The sequence below is a fragment of the Mauremys reevesii genome, linkage group 15 (assembly GCF_016161935.1).
Source record: "Mauremys reevesii isolate NIE-2019 linkage group 15, ASM1616193v1, whole genome shotgun sequence".
Lineage (NCBI taxonomy): Eukaryota > Metazoa > Chordata > Testudines > Geoemydidae > Mauremys > Mauremys reevesii.
This window is the reverse complement of record NC_052637.1, coordinates 39,479,893-39,498,609: the sequence shown is the minus strand read 5'-3', so window position 1 is coordinate 39,498,609 and position 18,717 is coordinate 39,479,893. Positions and strand designations below refer to the sequence as shown.

Below are 18,717 nucleotides of genomic sequence, written 5' to 3'. Positions count from 1 at the left end.
CCCTCCCCTACCCCAAGGTAAATATTCCCCACTATGCTCCCCAACAGACACAGCGTTTTCCCACACACCTTCTACCTCTCCCATCTTAGAGAAAGAAAAAGGAACTGCCTAGGAAGCATCCCCTGGACAGCAGCCCCCTGCGGCTGAGGCGGATGGGAGCAGGAACATCTGCCAAACCGAACTATCTGCTAACGTGAGAATGTCGAACAACGTTAGGAACCTCATTTAAACAAATAAATAAATAAGCTGACATCCTCTGGGTACAGGTTCATGATCATAAAAACAGAGCACGTGACTCAGAGGCGGAAAATACATCGTGTATTTTAGCATCTCTCATTTCCTCCTAGACCGTCGCAAGAATTTCCTCCAAAGACCTTTGCTTCCTCCTGACATTCTAGAGCTGCCCAGAGATCCATGTTACATTGTCCTCTTGATCCAGTGGGCCCTGATAATGAGTGATGCAGGAAGAACTGGCTGGAGGGTTACACCTCCTTGGGATGATTATTGGTTTCTTTGAAGTGTCGTGTGAAGCATAGAAACAAAGGAATAGAAGGTGTAAGGGGTAAGTGTCTTCCACTGCCTGTAATTTTTCCCTTATGCACTCCCACAACCATCCTGGGGAATTGTTCAGATGAGATATGACCCGTGGATCTTGAGATGTGATCCCTATTCATTTCCAGAGATGAGGGCAAACCACTCTTCCCCCCAAAATGACCTCCCAAAGTGCAAAGGGAGACAGACTGCACCCCAAGCTCGACAGTCAGATTAATCCAGTGCATGTGAGCCGGAATCACTCTAGTTACGTACATAGGACCTGCTCCAGAGCCCATCGAATGCAATCTGACTCTTTTCATTGACTTCAGTGGACTCTACCAGGCCCTATAGGCCTACTCCAAAGGAATTTAGATAAAACCAGAATCAACCTGGGTTTTTACCTAAGCCTCAAGGTGAACTCATTAAAATAAAATATTAAATGACAAACATTGTGTCTCAACCCGGTGGTGTTAGCTTGAAGCATATCCACATTCAGGCTATTGCTGTGCTGTTTTCAATTCATCCAGCACCTTAAAGTCTCAGGAAAGTGCCTATTTTGGCACAATATGCAGCCAAATTCCCAAAGCCGAGAGGTTCAGATGACAATAATGACATGAGCTCCTCAGCTGAAAGGTGTTATGCAAGTGCAAAGCTCTTTGTGAACATTAATTAAGCCTGAGAACCCCTATTTGAGTAATTAACTCATTTTGAAGATGGGTAAATTGAGGCATAGAAGAGGCAACTGACTTCTTCACGGTCACTCCATGAGGCAGGGGCAGAGCTGGGAACAGAACCCAGGAATCCTGATCAAAGTTTTCAGTTATGGGGTGTCCAAAGCAAGTCACCTAAAAGCTCAGCATCTCAAGGGTAGAAATTTTGGGCCTTGCCTCACAGTCTCTCCCTGTAACCATTAGCACCTGAACTCTGGGGATACTTATCTAACTCAAAGTATTTCTGACTTTTGAGAGACTGTTAGCACCAATCTGAACATTTTTTTCTGGACCCTCAGCATTTGCTACGCCACAGTCGTGTTTATTTTATAGTGTTCGGTTGTAAATGAGTTTGAAAAACTGACCTTCAAGTCTAAAATTGCAATAGACAGAATCTGATTGAAACCCCACAGTAATATCACTGGGGGGAGATGGGGAGACATAAAGTCACCTTGGGAAGAGAATGCCTCCAATTTTTTTCTTTTTTCTTGGTCTCTCAGAGGTGTCAAAGGAAGCAATCTGACGTCCAAGGGCCGGAAAATAACAGCTTTTTGGCTGATGTTTATGTAAAGCAAGGTCACTTAGAAAGATATCAGTGACTTAAAAATACATTAAATTTAAAGGCTGCCTTTAAAGAATATCCTGTATCCACTGGGCACAAGCAGGAAGACACTGGAATGGCCTGCACACTCCCCCTCCTTTTGTTCATGCTCCTGGTGGTAGATCACTGAAATCTTTGGCATTCAAATGATTGCCTGAACTTCAGAAAAGTTAGGCTAGGCTGTTGCCATCATGCCAGCTTAGGAGGTGCAATGCCATCCTTCCCCAGCCAAGGTGGCCTGCTACTGTGCCATGTTACGTGATGAGGTTTAACAGAGCTTTGTAAAGTGTCTGCATGAAAGACATTACAGAAATGCACTGTGTATTAATTATTATTATTATTGTTTGAGCCAGTAAGTAGCTTCTCACTCTTCCATGAACCAAATTTGAATGCACATGCATTTGAAAACAATGCCCACCAGGTCATTCCAATGCCAGCTGCTGTAACCAGTCTCCAATAGCTTCCTGTCTAGCAGAAATTCCCCCATCTTCTCTTCAGGACCTGTCATCCTCATTTCTGATCATATCCCTTTCTGTTCGCTAGGCCAGAGGTTCTGAGCTGGGAGTGCAGGGACCTCTGCCAGTCTGTGGAGCACTTGTTGATCTGTGAAAAGCTGGCTGGTCACAAGGTGCAGGTTCTCCTGGTTCCTGCTGCTAAAGTACATTAAAAGGCAGCTAAGAATATAAATACTTTCCTGTGTGAGCAAGTGCTGCAGTTGCCCCAAGGATGTCAGGGAAGAGCACATGAAAGGAGAAGTGGTCAGCAGTGTGGCTTAGTGGGTAGTTCATTGCATTAGCACTCAGGAGACATGGGTTTGATTCCTGGCTCTATCACCAGTTGGGGGTGAGGGATAGCTCAGTGGTTTGGGCATTAGCCTCCTAAACCCAGGATTGTGAGTTCAGTCCTTGAGGGGGCCATTTAGGGATCTGGAGACTAAATCTGTCCGGGGATTGATGCTGCTTTGAGCAGGGGGTTGGACTAGATGATCTCCTGAGGTCCCTTCCAACCTTGGTATTCTGTGATTCTACCTATCATGAAAAGGCATGATCACAAATGGAGCAGGAGATGGCCTACCTGACATCCCAAGAGATGTGAACCATGCTATGAAAATACCTGCGCATCTATGCTGCATTCCAGACCTTATTTCCCTCAATTACTAGACTTTGGGTATGGCTACACTTGCAGCTTTGAAGTGCGAGTGTGGTCGCGGCGCCAGCGCTGGGAGAGAGCTCTCCCAGCGCTGCAGGTACTCCACCTCCCCGTGGGGATTAGCTTACAGCGCTGGGAGCCGCGGTCCCGGCACTGTCTACACTGGCGCTTTGCAGCGCTGTAACTTGCTGTGCTCAGGGGGGTGTTTTTTCACACCCCTGAGCGAGAAAGTTGCAGCGCTGTAAAGCGCCAGTGTAGCCAAGGGCTAAATCTCTCTTCCTACCTCCCTACAGTGGGCGCTGAGTCCTTTATCCCTCATCTTCAGAAACAAACTCCCTTTGAACAGGTTTTGATGCAGGAGTTACTGGGTAAGGTTTCACTGACCTGTGTTATGTAAAGGGTCAGATCAGATGATCAAAATGGTCTTAAAATCTTTGAATCTATGCCTAACACATTCCTTGGCTCGCTACTCAGACTCCATCTCCCTTTGCTGGTAACATCGGGCATAGTTCTCCTTTAACACATACTGGTTTTACACTGATCTAACTCCTGTGGTTTCTGTTCTTTTACAAGAGATTCTACAAGCCCCCACCAAGATTAGGGCCCTGCTGGCCGAGGTGCTGCACACATATACACAGTATGAAAATCTGTGGCCCAAGCTTCCCCTAATTTACCCAACTGCAAGAAGAGAAGGAGAGCCAGAAGCTGCCATTTCTAACACATCATCCAGCCAGACGTTGTGTCAATCTCAGTATTCACTATATGAAGTGGCCCAACACATTGTAATGTTGTTGGGAGTTGTAATGTTTAGGGTGACATGTATTGAGTGCTATGTGCCAGATTCTGCGCTCATGTACATAGTTTTACACCTTAGTAATCCACTGACCAGAGTGGAGGTAGTCAGGGCGAGTGAGATCAGAAGCAGATGGCAAGAATTTTGACATTTCAGACAATCCTGAAATGGAAAAAGTTGATGTTTGCACAAAGAGTTCTCCAGTTGGGCTTGCACTGGTCTTAACGTATTATCTTTCCAGCATATTTGCCTTCTTTGGAAACATCTCAAAGGGTTCAGGCTGTAATTGCTCTGCATTGGCTAACTGGCTAACACTTGAACAGAATGATTGATAGTAGCAGAGAAAGGGAGTAGTAATAAAGCTTGGAAAGGTCAGGATAACACACCATATGTTTCTACATTTTTTTTCTGCTGCTATTGATACATCCAGGGTTTTTTTATCTGTTGAGAAATTGACTTGCAACATAGCTAGAGACTGCAGAAACAGAGGTTGGTTGGTTTTTTCTCCACCAGGAATCAATCACTGTGCATAAGGAGCAGGAAAGCAACATAGGCAAGGCCCCTTCATTCAAAGTATAACACTTAAAATGGTGTGCATGCAATTTAGCCGATAGAAAGTCGAGAGGAAGTGGTTCCTGCCAAAACACAGTAGTAAAACTTTCCATGGGCCAAAGTACCAGACAGCACTAAATTAAAGACAAGGGGAACAAGTCTTGTAAAGTCAACAGGCGTGCAGACGAGTAACTGAAGGCAGAATTTGGGCCGTGCTTGGATATGGAACTGCAAGCCCAGTTTCTATCCAGCCCAGGTCGGTAGTGTATTGGGCCGGTTGCCCCACTCCAGGAAAAGGAAGGGTTAAAGCAGGCCAGAGGGAGCCTGCACAGAACCCTCCAGTTAGAAGAGGGCTCACTAAGTGAGCCAATTGGGAGGTGGCTTGTTGCAGCAGCCAATCGGGGCCAGCAGGGGCCATATATAAAGGACTGTTCAATAGAGCAGAGTGGTCTCTCCCTGGCTTGCTAGGGAGAAGGACTGGCTGCCTCGGAGCACCATGGCTGGACTATAGACTGCCAGTTCCACCAAGAGGCGGGGAGACAGCAGAGCAGGGCGCCACTGCAAGGCTGTACCTGGAAGAGGATGTCACGGTCCGGGGAGCAACACGGGTCTCAGAGTGGTGGAGACAGCAAAGAGGGAGTAACTGCGAGCGAGACACCACCAGAGGAGGGCGCCCTACAGAAGGACTTGAGCTAATTCCAGAACAGCCAGCAGGGGGTGCCAGGGTGGTGAGTCTAGCACCGCTACAGTAGCAAGTGACCAAAAGTCATCACCATGTGAAGTTTGTTTGGTGGTCAATGTGACCCATTCCACTGACTAGTGGGCAGGTGTCCACACCATCAAAACAGCTATTGTAATTTGAACTTATTAACTTCTTTATTGGCCATCTCAGAAGATGCCACCATTTCAGTGAGTTATGTGTCATCGTCCTCCCACCCGTGCTAGAGCTGAGATGCATTGAAAGGATTAGCCTGTATTGCACTTATTTTGTAGCTAGGAGGTAGATGTATCATCCAGTTGTTAGGGATCTAGCCAGGGACTTAGGAACTTCAGGTTCAAGTCTTTGCTCCTGTGTGGCCTTGGGCAGGTCACTTTAGTCTCTCTGGGTATGTCTACACTGCAGCTGGGAGGTGTGGTTCCCAATGCAGGTAGATGGACTTCTGTCAGCTCAGCTCGAGCTAGCGTTTGAAAATAGTCTACATGTTGTGGCACAGACAACACCATGGGCTCGGGACACAAAGTCAGACCCCTGCTAACCTGAGCAGAGCTAGCGCGAGTCTGTCTACCCACACTGGGAATCACCCCTCGCAGGTGCTGTGTAGACAAACCCTCTCTGCCTCAGGTGCCCCTCTGTAAAATATGATGAGAGCTCTTCCCTGCCTCAGAGGGATGATCTGAGAATAAATAACAAATGGTGAGGTGCTTAGAAACCATGGTAACGGGGGCCGAACAGGTAATTGCACCTTGCAGGGCTCTCAGGATGGCCCTCTTTGACCAGAATAATTTTGAAAAGAAGAAACTTTTCCTAAAACTATTATTTTTGTAAAAAAAAATTAATTAATTAATTAATTTTTTAAAAAGGCAAGTCAATATTTGACAAGTGAAAAATTCCACCAGGGCTGAATGCGACATACGCCATCCAGTGCCCGCTCACAACAGGAAGGTCTTGCAACTCCGTGGCTGCGACTACGTGGTAATGATGGCAGGTTGGCACGTGGCTTTACCTGGAGAGCCAGGCTGAAGCGAAGTGCTGAAAGCCCTTCCTGTCCCAGCTCTGACTTTTCCATAGCCCATAAGTGAGCTCTGTTCTTTGGTGAGTTAATGTTACATACAGATTTCTCTCTCTCGTTCCCCTTCAGCGTAGCGAATCTTTTCTTCTCTAAATGTTGGCGGGTGTGTTATAAAAATAAATAAATAATGGCTGAAAAATTGTAGACAGACAATCCGTTTATACATGACATCCTTTCCCGAGAAACTTTACAGCACTGGGAAGAATTGACACCCAAGCAGAAAGAGAGATTGAGAGGAAGAGGACTTGTATCTAATAAGCTTAAAGGATCAAAAGCTAGAGTGATGTAAAATGTCACTTCTTCACATTCAAGCCTTAGCCTTTCATGTCAGCAGGAAGGAAGGAAGATGCTGCGAACTTTCTCAGCTTTATAGAAGTCAGACCTTATTTCCAGCTCCCAGATCAAGAGGTGGTGAGGAGAAAAAACCACAACAACACTGGGAGATAAAAGCTAAAAATATCTTTCTATTTTTTGGGCGTAGCAAGCTAGACATCGATGCCAGAAGATAGCAACAAGGCAAGGATGTGCGTAGAGGCCAATCTGCGTCATCCTGAACAGGTGTCCCCAGCACCGTTTATTGACAATAGGGCGAGTGAGACCTGGAAGCAGGTGCTCAAAGAAACCCGGGCGGAACAGAAAGAGAAGTATAAACAAGACGGGGTCTCGGTCAAACTTTTTTTCACAACATGCTGCATGTGAGCTCACAAGTATGTGAGAGGGTTAAACATTCCCTCTCCAGGTGCCAAATAGCACAGGGGCCTTGACAACTTCTTTTTATGCTTTGGCAGCTTCAAAATAGACACGGGGCATATGTTGAGAGTCAGCTTTGCTTTTAGTTCTAGGGGATTTTGTGGGTAGGGGAGTGATTTCCCAGCGTGGTTCAAATTGAGAGTGTCTTTCAATTGTAGCGGAAGGGGAGGGGCAAATCACTTCAAAAGTGTCTCTTTCTGATCCAGGCAGGCCCGTGCTTAGGGCCATTCTGGGGCTTGTTTTGTACAAAATGTGTCAGAAATCATATAAAAATGGAATAGATCATTAACACGGCATAACCTGTAAGCACTTACGGGCAGAGATTGCAAACTACTAGGTGTTTTGCCGGTGCCTAGCCCAATGGGGCCCCACCCTTAGGCCCTACTGCAATCAACATGATTAATAATAATAAAAATCACATTGCAGCCTTCATCCCTCAGAAGTATTTTCCCCTTGCTCTGCCTGGAGAGGCATTCCCGAGAGGGATTTATTGTGCAACAATGTGAAGCAGTTGCAAAAAAAGAAAGGCTAATATCATTCTGGGGTGTATTAACTGGAATGTCATATGTAAAACATGGGAGGTGATTCTCCCACTCTGACAGGCACTGGTGAAGCCACAGCTGGAGTCCTGTGTCCAGTTGTGGGAGCCACACATTAGACAAGATGGGGACAAATAGGAGAGAGTCCAAACGAAAGCAACAAAAATGGTCAAAGGTTGAGGAAAAACCTGACTCAGGAGGAAAGGTTAATAAAAAAAAAGGCATGTCTAGTCTCGGCAAAAGAAGACTGATACTAGTCTTTAAATGTGTTAAGGGTTGTTTTAAAGAGGACAGTCGTCAATTGTTCTCTATATCCATTGAAGGTGGGACAAGAATTAATGGTTTAATCTGCAGCAGAGAGATTTAGGTTAGATATTAGAGAAAACTTTCTGACATTAAGGGTAAGTAAGCTGTGGAGTATGCTTCCAAGGGAAGTTGTGGAATCCCCATCATTGGAGGTTTTTAAGAACAGGTTGGAACAGGTCGGGGATGGTCTAGAATTACCTGGTCCAGCCTCAGTGCTGATGGCTGGACCTGATGATTTCTCTATGTGCTTTCCAGCCCTATATTTCCATGGTTCTATAAGTCAATGCATCTTCTGACAACTTTCCTGGAAAGAGGAAGTCCTCCAGGGAATGTCTCTTTAGACAAACCATCTTTTTGTTCTGTGTTTGTACAGCCCCTAGCACAGTCCTTGGGCATGACTAGGGCTCCTAAATGCTACAGTAATAAAAATAATAAATAATAATAAGATGCCTCTGGGGAAAATGCTTCTGCAGATTGCCCCCATCCCTGTTTCCTTAGCTCCCAAAGCAAGGCTTGTACAACTGTAAGCAGAGCCAAAGCAGCTTGCAGATGAACTAAAACTATTGCTCCACACTAAATGAATCCAACAGGATCCCATAGAAAACTACAAGCAGCTGCTCTCTCAGTTCCTCTGGCTCATAGGCAGCTCCTGAACCATGAAAAATGTATGGAGCACAGTTTCATTTAAAGGATAAATACTGACTCCTTGGAAAGTGGGAGAGAATTGCAGTTGTGGGTAGAGTATTAGGGGTAGGATTGTGCTCGATGACATGGATACTGCATACTTGGAGCAGAAAGAGACACTGCGAGGGCATAGAAAGGAGAAGCTGTCTTAGTGGGAACTATACAAGCATCCAAGCGGGTGGTGACTAATGAAAGCGTCACTGTCCATTCCAGGAGATGCTAAAAGTTCATCTCGTCTGCAGTGTGGGGTGACAGGGCGAGACATCTGTGTGGGCATGACCCTGACTGAGGCAAAATGGGCAAGTCACTCACTTCATCTGGCACTTCTGTAATTATTCTGTTCACCAAATTCAAGACTCCCTGATAGGCAAGACTGTATGAAAATTGGGGACTGAAGAAGGCTACAAGGACATTCAATTGTCCTTGTAGCAGCCTGAGCCACTTACATGAGCTACTTATGAAATACAGATCCCTGCACACAACCCTTCATCCTGAGGGATCCCAAAGTGCTTTGCAAAGTATTGACAGACAGGGCCATTGTAATTCAGCTGCTTCTCTGGTGAAGGATGCAACCAGTCACTGCATATCCCACTGGACCACAACGTGGGAGCAAATCTAGCTAAGGCACTAGTGCAAACCCCCTATTCTTACCAAAAATGCCATGGGATCTTTAACACCCCCACAGTGCAGGCTAGTTTTTTCAGCTATTTCACAAAAGACACACACTGAGTACTGCATGGTGCTCAGACCTTTTGCATCAGAAAGATTTATGGACTTAAGGCTGCATCAACCTACTAGGATTTATATCTGTAGTTAAAGGGATCGGTTTTTCCACTATAAAGCTACCTCTTTCCAGCTATATGCCAGGCACAACAGAGGTATTGCTTTTTGCACAGTATGTGTGGGGCATTCATCCAGGATTTCTCCTGTTTCTGTCTTATTCTCATCCTTCACTTCAGGGTGATCCAGGCCGTCAGCTGAGAGAGGTCGGATCCAGTAGCCACATTGTTACAGTTGTATGTTTCAATTCTGACAGTGCACTTTTCTAAATTCCCTGTGGTCTCTCACATCAAATTCAGTGGGACACGTTTCCATGTGGGCGTGCGTGCGTGTGTGTGTTTGTACTATCTCACTATGGAATATTTACCTTCATGTATAATTTGCTACCAGTTCCCGTCAAATAATAACATAGGTCGAAGGGGACACTTTTCCAAGGCCGATGAGAGCCCTAAATTAAGACTTACCAGCTGTGATTGGTATGAGAGATATTGTGGGGAAGATATTTTTAGGCTGCAGGTAATTGGCAGACATATTTCATCATGTATAGCTGGAGCTGAGTGAATAATACAAAACATTTTCCGTAGTTATTCATTCAGACCTTTAACCGAACTCGCTACCTCCGTGTTCATGCTCCTTTTGTGTTCGGTTTTGGCAGCACATCTTTCTAGAGAAAAAAAAAAGACTTTTAATTTCATGCCAACAAACATTTATGATGGGTGCTTGCACATTCATCCATTCCGGAAACAGAATTAAAAAATACCATGGAACTTATCTGACCAATCATTCTTAAGATCCCCTGCCTGACCTTTTGAATAGTTGCAATCAGTCGATAGAGTTAAAACTATGTATTTGTCAAACAATCCAGAAAATTCAAAGAAAGTGTGATCTGCTCCTGAATAATCCGCAGATAGAAAAGGAGCTAGCAGGCCAGCTCATTAATGGTGTGAATCTGTATCGCTCCACTGAAGTCAAAGTAGCTGTGACAGCTTACATGAGCTGAGCATTTGACTTTAAGGCCCTTGTGAGTCATTTGGTTAGTTCTGCTTATATGGGTGATATATTCTCTCTGATTCTATGAGGGACAAACACACGTTTGTATGTGTGTGCAAACCACCATGGTTTAAAAAAATCATCTACACACTGGCTCTGAAGCCCGTTGAAATCATCCTGGTGGAGTAAAAGCTTGCGGGATTAGGCCCTAACTTTATAAACTGATTCCTGTTAAGATTTGAAAAGAGCAACTTCCAAGCTTAACGCAGTTTCCACTGTGAGAACAGGATGGAGCCCTCATTAGATCTGCTGCCTGGAACCATGGAGGACCTGCTTGGACTCCCAGCTGCAGACAATGCACAGAATGCAAGTAATGCCCAAGCATTGGACAGGAGACTCTGCTGTCTGAGCAAGCGTAGAGTGTGACTGTCAGGTGGCAGGAACAGCAGCTCCCTGTATTTTAACAGACGGCTTTCTATTGTCAATTGATCTGTGTAACATGCCAGGGTGCAATCCAGACCGGGGAGGGGCTGTGTCACCCCTGCCCTGTAACCTTGGGTGCCGTACAACACCTTGCTGGTAATAACTCCCTCTGGGCTGCTCACAAGCAGCCTTCTGGCATGCAACTCACACCCCGAGTGTCCGTGTGTAACTGCAGCCTGCCAGCCACACTTGTGTTACACTCTGGCTCTCACCAGCCTTGGCTGTACTGCAGGGTGACCCCAAAACACCCCCAGTCTCAGATTTTCTCCCAGAAATGTATGTCCTGCACTACCCAGCCCGCTCCTGGACTTTAACTCTGTTATTCCTTAAAGGAAACAAAACACACTAGCTCACCACTTTAAATGGAGTTACCCAGACACTTTAACTTAAACACACTGGATTGGATACAAAAATAAAACAAGTTTATTAACTACAAAGAGATTGATTTTTAAGTGAGTACTAGCAATGAGGCATACGGGTCAGAAATGGTTACAAGAAAAATAAAGAGAAAACGCTTTCCAATGCCTACTTTAACAAACTATATCAGATTTAAAGCAAAGTTTCTCACCGCATGCTTCCAACAGAATTGCTGACCAAACTCTTCAGATCAGGACCCCTCCCCCAAAGTCCAGCAGCTGCTTCTTTTGTCTTCTCAGGTGCAAAGAGTAAGATGGGTAGGGAGAGACAGGAGGGGTGAGGTGTCTTGCAGGGGTTGCTCTTCCTTGTTATAGTTTCAGTCCCTGTTTGAAAAGTATTTCCAGCTAAGAACCCAGAGACACGGGTTCTGGTGGAGGAAGGAGACCTCATGCTGTTCCTTTGCTAAGATACTGATCTCTTTGTCCCTGCCCCGCTTTCTTGCCAAAGGTGATAGGTGATGGCCCATCAGCTTTGTTGACACCTGGCTGGGGCATCAGCTTACCCTTTTTAATTTGAGTAGCTGATTTAGCCACTCCCCAGACTTATCTGGGAAACACACTTCAGACATGATTTTCGTTTATGTTCGTAACTTTACACATAATGTTGCCCCATGCATTCTACCATGATATTACTGATCAACGAGTTATGAGTTTTCAAATGACACCTCACCTGGCATGCCTTGTACAAAGATTATTGCAACAGTGTGTACGGTGTGAATACAGGGGTGCATTCCATCACAATCTGGCAACTATTATACTGCCTGTCACATCCTTTTTAAACCAGCCGCAAACATTTCCCCAGAGCAAGCAATCTGAGTGAAGGCTTTCATGCTATTATTCCTCCTGGAATTCTCCTTTTCCATGTTTTTAGCTTTAATCCTTCTGCTGAGGATACTGGGTTGCAAAAGCCCAAACTATTTCTTGCTGTGGAGCACCTTACTTTTTTTTCATCCTTCTTGAAGATCATTCCAAGCCGGGGAGATCAGTATTGGTTACAAACCTTTTCAGACAGTGTTTTAAGTTATGTCGTTTTTAATAACTCACAGCTAAGAAGCTGACTAGATCAGTTTTGTTTTGCTGGCATGAACTCTGCCGATTCACCACCTACAAGGGCTTACATGTTTGCTTAGAGCTGATTGCCTGTGTTTTCTGAAAGAATTCCTTCATGCCATCTTGAATTATTCTGGACAATGGAAAATCTACTCAGCATATTCCATTGTATTCCGTTTAAGTTGCCTGGCAGGAGCTAGACAGAAACAGAGATGTTTTAAATCTCCACCTACAGCATATATACATAGACACTACAGACCCCGGAAAATATGCTTTATTTTAAAGATTGTAGCAGCGTCTAGAGTCCCCAGGCAACCTTGGTGCCCCATTGTGCTAGGTGCTGTATGAACACACAGTAAAAGACAGCCCTTACTCCAAAGAGATTATCGTCTAATTAGACACGACAGACCTGGAGAGCATCATGAGCCCATTTTACAGATGGGGTGACTTGCCAAAGTTACAATGGGAGCTCACGGCAAAGCAGGAAAAGGGAGGGATAGCACAGCAAAGGGGGGAAGGATAGCTCAGTGGTTTGAGCATTGGCCTGCTAAACCCAGAGTTGTGAGTTCAATCCTTGAGGGGGCCACTTGGGGATCTGGGGCAAAAATTGGTCCTGCTAGTGAAGGCAGGGAGCTGGACTCAATGACCTTTCAAGGTCCCTTCCAGTTCTAGGAGATTGGTATATCTCCAATTATTACCTTATTAATTACCTTAGGAAATTGAACCCAGCTCTGTTGAGTCACAGGCCAGTGCTTGAGCCACAGGACTACTGTCACCGAGTGTGGGGAAGTCAGGGCCCTGCACTCCCCACTTCCTGCAATTCACCGTGACTCTCAGCCAGCCAGTAAAACAGAGGTTTATTAGACGACAGGAACACAGTCCAAAACAGAGCTTGTAGCTGTAGGTACAGGCAACAGGACCCCCTCAGTCAGGTCCATCTTGCGGGGCAGGCAGCTTAGACCCCAGCCAGCTCCAAACTGAAACTCTCCAGCCTCTCCTCTGGCCTTGGTCTCTTTCCCAGACCAGGAAGTCACCTGATCTCTTTGTTCTCCAACACCTTCAGTTGGCACCTTTGCAGGGGAGGGGCCCAGGCCATCAGTTGCCAGGAGACAGGGTGTCGGCCATTCTCTATGCAGACAGCATCACACTGGCCCTCTCAGGCTCTGCAACAATCACACCCCCTTATCCCACCACCTAGATACTTGAGAAATGCATAGAGGAACCTGAGGCACCCACACAGTATTCAGAGAAAACATTAAGAACATTCCCACTTCGTCACACCATCCTTCCTGTTGTGATGATTTGGCTGCTATTTGGAAGTTTCTATGAAATCTAGAAATCTGGAGAAAATTAAAATGTCTGATTATGGTAAGAACAAAAACGGGGATGTTCTGAGCTACAGATTTAGACCTGTGTAGAGCGGAGAGGCTGTTCCTTTAAAACAACATCAACCCCCAACAGCACATAAGGGCATCTGGTTAAACGGACATCCCCTGGCTATAGGAAGTCTCTCCCCGAAAAGACAATGGCTAGTGAAGCAATGTCTCCAGGAACAAGCAGTCATTGGAGCTGGGACTGTCATGTTGTACGAAGGAGAACGTGCTCCTCTCTTGTGCAGCACATAAAACGTTCCCATCATTGACTCTGGCATTCTCTGAAACCTGGGATGCACTCCTGTGCTACCAGCCCTGACATTCCTTGCTCTAGGCAGAACTGTTAAAAGGGGAGGTAATAATGTGGGGGTAATGACATTTCCTCCCTCTCAGGAGTGTTGCGATGCTTGCAAGGCACCTTTCCAATAAGGCCAAGATTTTCAAAAGTGACTGGTGATTTCGGGTACCTCACTTCCTGCCCTCATGGAAATGGCTATAGAATTTAATTTGCACGAATCCTGTACGCCTCTATACAAATGTCATAGGTTTCTATAGGAATGACTCTAAAATACCTGTGGAATCTATTAAAGGATGAGATCCTCTCTATGTTTTGTTTTGTTTTTTTAATATCCCTCTGGAATGCTATGGCTGGGATATAATTCTCGATTTGGATTGTAAATTCTTTGGGATAGAGACTGTCTTTTATTTTTATTACATGTCTGTGCAGTGCCAAGTAAACTGAGGCCCTGATGCCAGACTGGGGCCTCCGGACACTACTGTGATGGTAAATTATTAATGATTATTAAATTCCATAGGAGCATTAAACAATTCTATAAAACAATTATGATTTTTTCTTTTGTTTCAGACAAGGCACTTTTTGCTGGAGGAAAGAAAGCGCACTGAACTTTCAGTCATCTGCACCGATATTCAGCGAGGTATTAACGCACAGCATTTCCCAAATAGTTTTGCCTCGAGGGCTCTTTAGAGTATATTTGGGAGCATTGTGCCGCATTGCTACCTAAGCCTCCATTATTCAAGCCTTTAATCTGAATGATTCTAAATCTCAGGTTAAAGGGAAAATATTCTAGAGGAGCCAAGAAGCCAGAATGATTTTAATCTTGGGTGCTTATCTCATCCTTGGTTAGAAAATTGAATGCTTCCTGCTGGGACAGGGGGAACGTAGAAATCAGGTGTCATAAAAGCTCTTCCATAAATAGTCTAACAAATCTTTGTAAATACTCCTAGGAAAGCCTGGGTTTCATGAAACTTGGGGCAGGCACGGTATAGACTGGACTAGAATGCTGTAGGGTTAGTTGTCTTAGCATTAGCACCAGCAAGTCTGTTGTTGCGTAAAACTGAACGTGTGCCATTGAATTATGAAACCTACACTTCAGAAAGCCTCTCGTAGGCAGATGCCTTTAAGGTTAGATGTCCCCATAGAGCTTAGTTAGTTGAAGGAGGCCTATTTAGTCACCACAGCTTTGCCTGGGGTTGCTAAAGACAGGTTTGAGTTTGGCGCAAAGGAGTTTCTCACCGAATGAGCTTGTCCCTGATTTTTATCTCCCTTCCACCTTCCAGAATCGGGTAGAAAGGCCCAGTGGGTGCAGCTGGAGGTCAGGTGATTAGAAGGGCATTCACAGAGTTGTAGCTGCAGGGAGATGGATTCACAAGTCCCTGTTGCGTTTCTTCCATACAACCGGGCTAGTTAGCAAAGACAAGCAGACAGCAGATTACTGAGCATTATGTTCCTTAGCCTGTCTTGAGGAGGTGAGGAAGCCATCAGTGCTCCACTGAAGAGAATCCACTGCCCGTCCAAACTGTCTTTGTCCTCTCCCTAGTTTCCTTTTATCTCCTCGTGTTTCCGGAGGAGAGGGGAAGGGTGGTTTTGAATGATGAGGAGGTACTAATTTGGTGTAACTCTAATCAGCCTCTTGATTAGCCTCTTGATCCACTGAGCACCCAACCTACCCTTTTTCCAAGTGTTGGGAGGCTCATGTTGCTTTACGTCCTAAAGGGGCTTTGACGGGACAGGTCTATGCCTATAGAGTGCTCTTTAAAAGAATCCTTTTGTCTAGTTACCTTGCAGCACATGCTGCGGACATATGTCTATGCTGCCCCCATGTGGGCACTTGAAAATCATGACTTTTTGGCACCATTCCTTCTGTTCTATTCCTTTAGCCTGGTTTTCAGTAGCACTTTGCAAAGGTCAGTTGACAACCTTTCTGGAAGCAAAACTCTGAGCTACTGCCACCAGCGCCCATGTGCAGGCCAACAGTCCCCAGGCGGAATGCATTTTGTAACATCAAACTATCGGTAGCTTCACGCGTTAGGTCAGAGCATTCCTGTTTGAGCCGAAATGCAGAGAAGGGGAAAAAATGTAAAATCCTCACCCATGAAAAACAACGGGATTCTCATCCTCTTGCAGACTGGGATCGGTTGCAGTGATGAGGCGTGGACCCGTGGAACTCTGGAGACCCGTGAAGAATTGGGATTTTGGGAGAGCCATGGATTTTGGGGGACCCAACTTGTCCCTCTGTCTAGCCACGTGGCTAGTTGGTGGCTAGGTTGCCATTTGTTTCCATGGATGCACAATAGGTCTTCCTCTGAAGTGGGAGAAAGAGGAGTTGAAACAAGATGCTAGATGTCTTTACACTGTTCTGGGATTTCCATTGGAAACGTTGGGCAAAATCTTGGAAGCCATTGGGAGTTTTGCCATTATTTCATCCTTTGCAGGGGCCAGGATTTCACTCTTTGTGAGCTTCTTAGAGGAACATGCTATCTGCAGCCAGGGAGCCCAAACTTCATCACCCCACAGATCCCCTAATACATATTGTTTATCCATAGGCAGTGCCACAACCCTGGGGACTCCATCTTTCTCCTGAGCTCCCCGTCCACGTCCATGTTCCCCTCCACAGTGTGTAGTGGAGGAAAACAATAGGTTCCTTGGCTGCATGCTTTAAAAAACTCACACTTGGTTGACTGAAGATAAGATCCTTCCCTAGTGGATGTAATGTTAGATTTAGTGTAGTCGTTGGATTGCCCTTTACTGGACTACAAAAAGGGCACTGAAGGTTTGGAAAAGGGACAGAGAAGAGTAGACCCGAGATGAGAAAGGGCTGAAGGTTTATAATTATATGGAAATTTAAACAAAGGGACAAGGGGCTATAGCTACAAGGGTTATATGCAAGGCTGAAGAATTACAACAATATAGGAGGTGTGGCATGAAATGGGCTTTCAAAGGCAGCAATAGACCCTGCTACTCTGAGTATATTTTGAAAAAGAGTTAGCGCACAAGAAAACAACAACCTAAGGCATGGCTATTAGAAAGGTGGATGAGCCTAGATGGACCATATTGCCATCCAGTGCTGGAATTTCACTGTTAGAACTGTTGGGATCTTCCCTTTCTGAGGTGAAATTCTGTCCCTATTGAAGTCAGTGGGAGCTTTACCCTTATGGTGAGCATGTTTGAATGGGTTTTTTGATCCCTATGACCATCCGAGTGTGCAGCTCCCACTGACATCAATGGGAGTTCAGCACATGGCAGAGGATAGAGCCCTGTGTGAATCCCTTGAAAAATAATTCATCGTCTCTGCCACCATAGTGTAAATGCACCAGAGTTTTTATAAAGTGGGGGGGGGAACGCAGAAGAACCCAACCTCATATCCTTTACTTTGTAGCCCCTGTGTTGAGGTAATGAGAATACTCTTAGTATGGAACTCCAGGACTGTATGGGCCTGGGGCAAAAACTCATTCCCTGGAACATGAGTGTGACTGAAAGGCAAGGGGCTTTGTCAACTTATGATTCACAAGCTATAGACAAACATGTTTCTGTATCTACATTACTGCTAACACTCTAGAGGATTCTGAGAAAAATGTTACTAAATTAAGCATTTCAATTGTATACAGTGGATGTAACGCTGTGGGCTTCTTGTTCCCTACAGATGTTCAAGGGGTAGACTACCACGGGCTACTGATTCCATACAGATGTTTCATAAATGCAGTGTGATGAGCTTTTGCTTGCATTGAGATGTCCTGTTTGTGCAATGATGCATGATGGTTCTCGTTCCAAACAACTGATCAGTATGTTTAACAATATGGGCTTTTGCCTCTCAACTGCATATGGCTCCTCCTAGGACATGATCCACTTACCAAAAGATGAAGAGGAAAACCAGTAACAATGTAGCGAAGGGCTTTGCTATGGGTTGCAGGTACACTGCTTCTCAGGACCAAGCCCTTTGTTCTTTGTTTTAACACCAGGTGCTGTAATTTCAGCGAGACTATTCATGTGCTTAAAGTTAGGTGTGTACATATGTATTTTGCTGAATCTGGGCCTGTATGCCCCAGCTGCTGGGACAACATTGGAAAAAAGTAATGTGATCCCCTTGTACTAACCTCATTAAGGGAGAAGACGTCTGTTCCATGGTGTTTTTCAGTAGCAAGAATAGACACAATTCACATAGCCAAAAAATGACTCTATTACACTTCCGGCTATTTATTTGCATTGCAATAATGCAAAATTGGAAAATGGGGGTCCAAAGGTTATCTGGAGCTGTCCATTCAGCACCGGAACATCACCTCTGACAGAGCCATAAAAGGATGTATGGGAAAATGTGACCTGACTGAGTAAACGTAGGCTAACAGCCGGGCCATCAGGAAGTTCAGAATTTCCATGATACACGTAGCTTCCATGATCCAATAACTAAAAGCCATTGCCTTTCATCAACTGGTGACAGTAGCCATCACCAATAGTGGCTATGTTTGAACTGGGCCATATTTGACCTGGTGTCATGCAATACAAAGGCTTCTTATGCTGTTGCCAATCTATGGAGACAATGAGTGACTCATGGCCTACTTTTTCCCATTAGCTAATCAGGTAGTGGAGGGACAAGATGTCCCATTCACTCAAATCTTCTTCCTGCAGCTTGGGTGTGCTTTAAGGGGAAGCAATACCCGGTTTTCCCAGGGCAGCATTCTGGCAGGGAAAGGAATTCTGAACTGTAATTGCTTTTCGCACTGGACTCACTCACTGGTGCTATAATAAAAGATGCCTTTTTTTCTCCCCAGCCCGGATAGCTGTTGCCACCAGGAGGCCCAGGAATGTCCATTATACTTAAAGGCTTTGACTGGGCCACTGAGGGTGCGTCTACACTGCAACTATCAGAGGGGTAGCCGTGTTAGTCTGGTTCTGTAGAAGCAGCAAAGAATCCTGTGGCACCT

The 18,717-nt window shown here is 45.3% G+C and overlaps 1 long non-coding RNA gene across 2 annotated transcripts; it reads left to right on the top strand.

Annotated features, from left to right (window-relative positions):
* Positions 1–353: 353 nt before the first annotated feature.
* LOC120383732 lies at positions 354–17,430 on the top strand. Of its 2 annotated transcripts, XR_005588509.1 has the most exons (4): positions 13,463–13,495; positions 14,228–14,284; positions 14,366–14,435; positions 15,926–17,430. It is a non-coding gene; the product is annotated as an uncharacterized LOC120383732 (long non-coding RNA). The 2 variants fall into 2 exon arrangements; XR_005588508.1 differs by lacking the exons at positions 13,463–13,495; positions 14,228–14,284 and adding an exon at positions 354–562.
* The last annotated feature ends 1,287 nt before the right edge of the window (positions 17,431–18,717 follow it).